This window comes from Piliocolobus tephrosceles, chromosome 19 (assembly GCF_002776525.5).
Source record: "Piliocolobus tephrosceles isolate RC106 chromosome 19, ASM277652v3, whole genome shotgun sequence".
NCBI classification, from domain to species: domain Eukaryota; kingdom Metazoa; phylum Chordata; class Mammalia; order Primates; family Cercopithecidae; genus Piliocolobus; species Piliocolobus tephrosceles.
Genome location: NC_045452.1, coordinates 58,699,830 through 58,708,346, shown reverse-complemented (window position 1 = coordinate 58,708,346; position 8,517 = coordinate 58,699,830). Strand labels below are relative to the sequence as shown.

The 8,517-nt window shown below is 39.1% G+C and overlaps 1 pseudogene; it reads right to left on the bottom strand.

Moving 5' to 3' along the window:
* Nucleotides 1-5,837: 5,837 nt before the first annotated feature.
* On the bottom strand, nt 5,838-6,977 carry LOC111552967 (annotated as a pseudogene).
* Nucleotides 6,978-8,517: the final 1,540 nt, after the last annotated feature.

The window sequence follows — 8,517 nt, the reverse complement described above, 5'->3', positions numbered from 1 at the left end:
ATACATCTCCAGCTCAGATCATCTTAATGAGCTCCAAGTCCGTGTATCCAACGAGGCTCCTGCAGATCCCAAAGCACCATAAACATCAACTAAGTTCTTTGCATGTGTCTTCTAATTTGCTTTTGTTCCTGGTTCCTGTATTTGGCAGGACGTCCTAGAAATGGACTTAAGGATGGAAATTTGTAGCTAGAAAATTTCAGGGGAACACCGCTGGTGGGAGAAGAGGGAGAGTGGGCTCAAAAGAAAGAGGAGTTGAATTGCAATGCACTTGCAAAAATAGGCTTTAGTTAATACAACAGGAAGCTCTAAAGTTGAAATGGCCCTTTTGAGTTGTTCCAATTTGAGGCAAAACAGTTGTGTCTTTATACGAAGGCATTCACCATTTTGCCTGACCGTTGAAGGATGGTTAAGAACGTTGAAAAATGCATCTCTTTCTGGAAAGACAACTCTTTAGGAAAACCTCAGATGAGCCAACAGCTGGCCTTAGTGAGCTAGCTGGCATCATTCCTGGTAGCTGGATGAATGAATGCCTCATTTCCAAAGAGTGATGTTGGAGGCTCAGGAAGTATCTATTGCAGTACATAATATCCAGAACACGAATCAACCCCAGCTTGCTACAGATTCTCTAAGATTCTTGTTCTCTTTCACAGAGAAACTTAGAAAAGGAAGATTAATTGGACAGAGAATGTTTTACAGTGGTGTAGCAATTCTGCAGGCAACTCTTATCATGTCTGCCTAGTTTACATGCCCCATGCCCCATACCCTCTCTTAGCATCTCTGTTAGCCTAATTGCATTAGAAAGTAGAGTGAGTCATACATGCATTCCAGAGGTGTCTGGGCTTATTCATCTTCAACGTGCATTTCTCGGGATGTGACCACTGCACTTGTCCATTTGAAATACAATTTGGACAGAAGAGTAGCAAGAGACACCCCAATGTTTCACCCGAATACCAAATTAATTCTTCCCTGCCTCTCTGTACAATATCACCCCTGGTTCCTCCCTTGCTAATTGTGATACTCTTCTTTGACATGGAGAGATGTAATCACTAGGTGACAACCACAAATTAAAGTTCAGAGGTACTCTTACTATGTTTCCCAGTGAAGGCATTCCTTTTCAAGAAACTAGAAACTTTGGACCCATGAAACCTAAAGACTGAGGGACAGGAAACATGAATTTCCCATGTTAGAAGCGACAATGGGTGAAACACTTCTATTTTCATTCTTTGATATCTGTAGCTGTGTATTCTACTTAATGGGGACACATCATCATAAAATGATAATTGCTTTAGAATGAATGCTGCATTGTGGAACATGGAACCATGGAACCCCATCACTTAAAAGTATCCCTTCCAAAAGGGTGCATCAACTGCAGTTTTAAAACATATTTCTTTGCCCTATCAGGATAGTAGCTTCTGGATGTTATGATTTGCAATGTGACCAGCAGATTCCATGGTCATGAGTTCCTTGTCAAAAAAGACAGTTTTAAAAAATCAAATGTGGAATTACACATCTGCAAATCTATAAATTTTCTATGGCCAAAGCCCTGTGGGCAGGAAAGACAAATCCTTAGCTGGAATAGATACTGATCTCAATCAAGAAGAATCACTGATCTTTCAGATTAAAGTAGTAGTACCTAATAAATGCGCCAACAAGTTTTGAGGGCTCAACATTGATTTATTCTATTAGATATTTGAACATTAGGCTTGTGCAGTAGAAACCAATGCTGTTGGTGCCATGAATAGCTATGATTTCTGCTCTTTTGGCTACTCTGTTATGAATTACTTAGCCAATACTCAATGACAGAGGTTTGCTGATGTCTGTCAACTATGCCATTCTGTTTACGTGATTGCTTAGTACCTGTATTAGTCCATTTTCATACTGCTATAAAGAACTTCCAAATACTGGGTAATTTGTAAAGGAAAGAGGTTTAATTGACTCCCAGTCCCACAGGGCTGGGGAGACATCAGGAAACTTATGATCATGGTAAAAGGGGAAGCAAACACATCCTACTTCTCTTGATGGCAGGAAGGGGAAGAATGTGTGCTGAGCTAAGGGAGCGCACCTGATAAAACCATCAGATCTCATGAGAACACAGTCACTATCATGAGAACAGCATAGAGGAAAGCTACTCCCATAATTCAATTACCTCCCACAAGGTCCCTTCAACATGTGGGGATTATGGGAACTACAAGATGAGATTTGGGTGGGGACACAGCCAAAGTGTATCAGTGCCCTTTCAACGAAGAATTCTCTTTGATGGCTATTAACTTGCATTTTAAGGATCTTTATACTTTATGCCCACTGACATCACCTACCCCTGCCCTCTTTTGAAAAAAGTTCCTGTTCTCTGAATAAAAAAACAAGCCATTCACCACTGCCAATGTCAGAGAGTGCAAAGTAACTGTTTGTCCCACCTAAATAATTGATTCTTATCCTCACTCATAATGGATGGCAAAAAAAGCCATTAACAAAAACTATGTTAATCTCTTAAAATGCTACATATAGAATAGCAGATCCAATTGAGGCAGCCTCTATTTAAAGATTCCTCTGCCAGAACCCATCTACCTTTGTATGGGCCACGTTGATATGCTTGGGATGTATTGGAGATTACTCTTTGCATCTTTCAAGATTTTGACAATCTCTGCCATTCTTTTCCCACCACTAATGCAGTTTTGGTTTGGATTTACATTTCAACCGGGCACACTTTCCCAGTGAGATGTCTCTTATCCCGTATGCCAAGAAACTACTGTGGTAGTTCTGTCATTTATCAAGCATATTTATTCCAGCTGTGCATTTGCTAAAATGATCTTCTGGGTAGTTTAATGGATCCAATGAACATGAATCAGCTTTAGAAACAGTGCTCCATATTTTATTATTCAATGCATGGCAATGCCTATACATCAGTGACAACTTCAATAGTTTTTGAAATGTCTGAATACTCTAATTTTTCTACTGTATGATTGCCATATAATTGGCATTAGGTGCATTTTGGGGAGAATTATTGTGACACCATTTTTTTTTTTTAAGAGGGCCTCTACTTCAGTGAAAGTTTCAAAGTCTGAGTACTGGCTCAGGTCCAGAAACCGAGCAAGTGATGATGAATTTTATTGTATCTTCTGCCCTTACCTCCTGATTATTCATCTTTGGTGTATGTACATGTTTATCTTATACATTGAGAAATACTCTCATTGGCCACTCATCTCCCTTCCTCTCAGAACATTATGTTCTAATCATTATTTCCATAACCCTCTGCAGTTGAGAATTTCTGTCTCAACATTGTTTATTGCTTAATTGTACTCCTGCTTTTTCCTGTATTTAAACATAGCCATCTGGTCTCTATTATTTTGAGATCCAATTATTCCTATTGTTTCCTGTTGTTTTTAAGAAGACCAATTCTATAACGAAATCCCTTATTGTCAGTCATGTCCTAGAGAGGACAGCCATCATTGAGCTTTGCAGCAATGCTGTTGTCCCTAATAATAGAGTGCCTTCCCAGTTCTTACGTAAAACATCATCAGCTGGTGAGTTTTCTGATCTTATGTCACAGATCTTCTCTACAATAGTCATTTTCTAACAAGATATTTCTGCTCCCCTTTTGACACAGCCCTGACAGAATCTAGTCCCCAGATACTCTGCGGGCTTTTCCTAGTATATGCTGAATAGGCCCCTTTATTCCATTAGCAGGACCAGAACTAATTTTACTTAACCCTCGTTAATAATCTGAAGACCACGAAAAGAATAATGGATAGATCCCTAAAAAGGGGTGGGCTCTATTCTCAAGGAGGAGGTACATAATTATGCTAAATAAGGGGTAAGATTCAGACTTATATGAATCGAGTGAGCCCTTTCTGCAGGCCCAGAGAGTTTTGGAGATCTGGGGTTTTATCATTCTCAAGGACATTGACTCAGAAGTTCCCCACTCCAACTGTGAACATTGTGTATCATCCCAATCAGTGTTCTTATCTGAATTGCAGAGTTAAAAAAAAACTCTACAGAAAGAGCAGAATTATGAGGTTGAGAACCCAACCTGCCTGGAAATAGTCTACACTTATAATTAAATTTTGTACCTTATTTTAAAGTTTCTGCCCTTGAAATACCAAAGATAAATATCTTTTTCAAAGCAGCCTTCTCACTTTCACAGTCACTTAAACTTTGATTAACAATGTCAGTCTCTCTTTATCTTTCTCCAACATATATTTGTAGCATTTAATAATAGCCATGTGATACCACAGTCCTATGACTGCCAACTCCCACCACAGCTCACAACTGTTCTGAGCTATTGCACAATTCAGTTCAGTTCATTTCGTCAGTATCGCATCTGAATTCCTCAGTAGTCAATTGTAGTACAATTGTAGTGAGGGACCGTCAGTACTCTATGTGCCTCCAATTCTCTGGTCCTCAAGGCCCATCAGCCAGCAAGTAAGTGATCCAGTTCCAAAAATTACCTCTTTAAAGACTGTCTCCCAGTACAGTCACATTCTGAGGTCTTAGGGGTTAGGACTTCAACATATAAATTTTGGTGAAATACATTACTTCTCCAAATGTGGCTCACTCTAATGTAGGCTTCTCTACATATTATTTCCTTGGTTTAACTCTCCCAGTCTTTCAGGTTTGGAATGGAATTCCATTCTCATTTTCCTTAAATTTGTATAATTGAATTAAATGGCTTTCAATTGAATTCCCACTGCATTCTTACCATTCATGCCATAAAACTTTTCAGATATTATTTAATTATTTTCATACTCATTTACTTCCCCATTATACTGTAAATTCCAAAAGGAAAGAACATTATCTTATTTACTATCAGACTCTCAGGACCTAATACAGTACCTAACATCTACTAGAATCACCATAAATAATTTGATCATATCTTTTTATTGCATTATTAATTACTTGAAGGCAGAGTGTGTGCATTATTCAACATTGAATCTCAAATAGTGTATTAGCCCATTTTCATAATGCTATGAAGAAATACCCAAGACTGAGTAATTTATAAGAAAAAGAGGTTTAATGAACTTAAAGTTCCATGTGACTAGGGAGGCTCACAATCATGGCAGAAAGCAAAGGAGGAGCAAAGGCACGTCTTGCATGGTGGCAGGCAAAAAAGTGTGTGCAGGGGGAACTGCCCTTTATAAAGCCATCAGATATCATGAGATTTATTCACTATCATGACAACAGGATGGGAAAATCTCCTCCCATGATTCAATTATCTCCCATCAGATAACTTCCATGATACATGGGGATTATAGGAGCTACAATTAAAAATGAGATTTGATTGTGGATACAAACAAACCATATCACATAGCATTAAAAAAAATTCCTATTTACCCAATGGTAAGTATATAACAATTGTTTATTCAAATTTACTTAACTGAGTGATTAAACTATTTTATCAATTTTTGAAACATGTACAGAAATTTTATTGCTTCAGGGATATAGTCATTAACTCACTTTACTTGTGTAATTTTTTATAAGTTCTGATTATACTTAATAATTTTGTTTTCAAAAATGGGTCTTAAATGCTAGGTGAGTGAAAGAGTTGAATTTCATAAAACATTTCTTTTAATATTAATTATTTATCTTTTAATATTAATTATTTTCCTCAAACTAGTGTAATGGACCTTAACAAACTATTTGTATTATGAACTGTTTTTTTCCATTAAATTTTACTGAGCTTTAAAAAACACTTAAAAGAGTTTTTTTGAAAGAGTAACATAGTGCACCTAAAAAGTTATTTATAATACAATAAAATAAGATATTCAGGAAAGCTGGAAGGAAGGAAGTAACTGGAAATATGGGAACAAATATCTTTGAGCATCATTCTTTTTTTATTTTTTAACCTCTGAACTTTTTATTGGCCTCCTACTCCCCAAAGGTACCCTGCTTCTGCTGGCTTAATGTCTGAGAACTTTGGTGTCATTGGTCTCAGACACCACTTTGCCATCCACTCTCTGGCAGGTGGTGGTCTTTTGGATGGTTTGCATAGAGTTGCTACTGTCCAGGGCATTACTAAGATTGAAGTCCTCACCATCTTCCAGCAGGGCGTGGCATGTGGCGATCTCAGCCTCCAGCTTGACTTTGATGTTCAGCAGTGCCTCCTACTCCTGGACCTGGTGCTGCCCTTCTGTCCGGGTGTGTGCCAGCTTGGACTCCAGGTGCATCAGGGTCCTGTTGAGCTGTTTCATCTGCAGGGCGTAGCAGGCCTCCACCTCCCTCAGACTGTTCTCCAGTCTGGACTTCAGATTTCTCATCGAGTCCAGGTCGATCTCCAAGGACTGAACTGTGTGTCTCAGCTCCATGAGTATCATCTCAGCAGCTCCAACCTCGACGGACTGTGTGGTGACCACTGTAGTGCTCTCCTCAATCTGCTGAGACTAGTACTTGTCCAGCTCCTCTCGGTTTTTCTGAGCCAGCTCATCGTATTGGGCCTCAATGATCTTGGTGAGGTCCTGCAATTTGAGGGTATCTATTTCCACGGTCAACCCAGAGCTGGCAATCTGGGCTTGTAAGCCTTTTACTTCCTCTTCGTGGTTCTTTTTCATGAAGAGCAGTTCCTTCTTGAGAGCCTCGATCTCTGTCTTCAGCTGTGGCTGAGTGACATTGGTGTCATTGGTGACCTTGCGGAGCCCATGGATGTTGCTCTCTGCAGACTGGCTCATGGCCAGCTCTGTCTCATAGGTGACTCTAAAGTCATCAGCAGCAATAAGGGCATTGTCGATCTGCAGAACAATGCAGGAATTATCCACAATATTTGCGAAGATATGAGCACTCAGGTCCTCGATGGTCTTGAAGTAATGGCCCCAGTCTCTGACCTGGGGTCCCTTCTTCTCCAGGTGCTCCTGGATTTTGCTCTCCAGCTTCCAGTTCTCAGTCTCCAGGCTCCTCAGTCTGTCCAGGTAGGAGGCCAGCCAGTTGTTCAGGCTTTGCATCGTCTCCACATTCTGGATGCCTCCAATTCCTGCCAGAACCCCAGCCATTCCCGCAGTCAGGACCCTGGACCCCAAGCCGATTTGGAAGCTGGTGGAGCAGGACAGGAAGATCCAGGAACCAGAGCCCCGGTGCCTGCATAGATGGTAGAGAAGGTGGAGCGAGTGGTGAAGCTCAGGTTGTCTGGGAGGATAGCAAGAGGAGAAGACGCAGGCTTTTTGAGCATCATTCTAAGAAATTAATCATAGAAATTAAAAGGTAGGAATAATTTAAATAAATACCTAAACTAATATGCTAATTTTAGAAAATGAATATATGAGTTAGAAAAATGTAAATATTTTCTCCCCTGAGCCACAGGTTTCATAACAGCAGCAAATCATATCCTCATACGTTTTCTATAACCCTATATTCTCAAACAAAATAAATCTTGTTTTAAATACTTGAACTCACATATGTATTTATGAGACAATGCAAATCCATATCACCTTTTAGAAAATAGTTTGTTCAAAGCCTCATATTGAACGCTTCGTGACAGGTCAAAATCCTGTAAAAATGAGATTTAAAACAAAGTGCAATAGATACTTCATCAGAAAGACATAAATGATATGGTTTAAAGGGAAAAGATTAGTAAAATAGTTTCTATTAACTCTCAGAAGTCTTATCTTTATTTTTAAAGCACTGAGTATGAGCATCTAGATTAACATAAGTAAAAAAAAAAAAACAAGATAAAAAAGCATAGCAAATGGTTGTTTAATAGAGTTTACTGACAAAAGGGTGCATGGAATGTCAATTAATAATAAGAGAAGACATATTATATTACACTGTTTTTAATCCTTTACCAATTTTATGGTACTTCTGACATAATGATCTATTTGAGCCACAGTCTAATGAGGCAAATGGGCCAATTAATATGACAATTTTTATGCATTTAGACACAAGCTCAGAGCTTTTGAGATTTGTCCAAATTTACCTAAATAAACTGCCTCTGGTCAAAATCACCAATGAATTCTGCATTGCTAAACCATTGGTTAGTTCTCCATCCTAGTCTCACTTGACCTAGAAGAAGTATTTACCACAACTCATTATTACTCCCATATCTTTGACACACCACTTTTATCAGTCAAGACACCACTTGTTTTTCATTTTATTCCTTCCCCACTAGCTGCTACCCCTTCTCATTCTTTTGGTTCGTTTTTCTTCTCTTTCTGACTTCTTAATATCAAATGTCCCTACCTTAGTCTGCTTTGTGTTGCTAAAAGGGATATAGGGACTGGGTGATTTATTAAGAAAAAAAATGTTGTTTATTTGGCTTGCAATTGTGATGTCTGAAAAAGTTAAAGATTGGGCAACTGGGAAGGGCATCAGGCTGCTTCCACTTATAGCAGAAGGTGAAGGGGAGCCAGCATGTGCAGAGATCACATGTGGAGAGAGGAAGCAAGAGAGAGATGCAAGTGCTGCCAGAACTTTTTAACAACCTCTTTTCCTGGGAACTAATAGAGTGAGAACTCACTTACCCTTAAGGAAGGGCATTAATCTATTCTTGAGGGATCTGCCCTCATGACCCAAATATCTCCCACTAAGACCCACCTA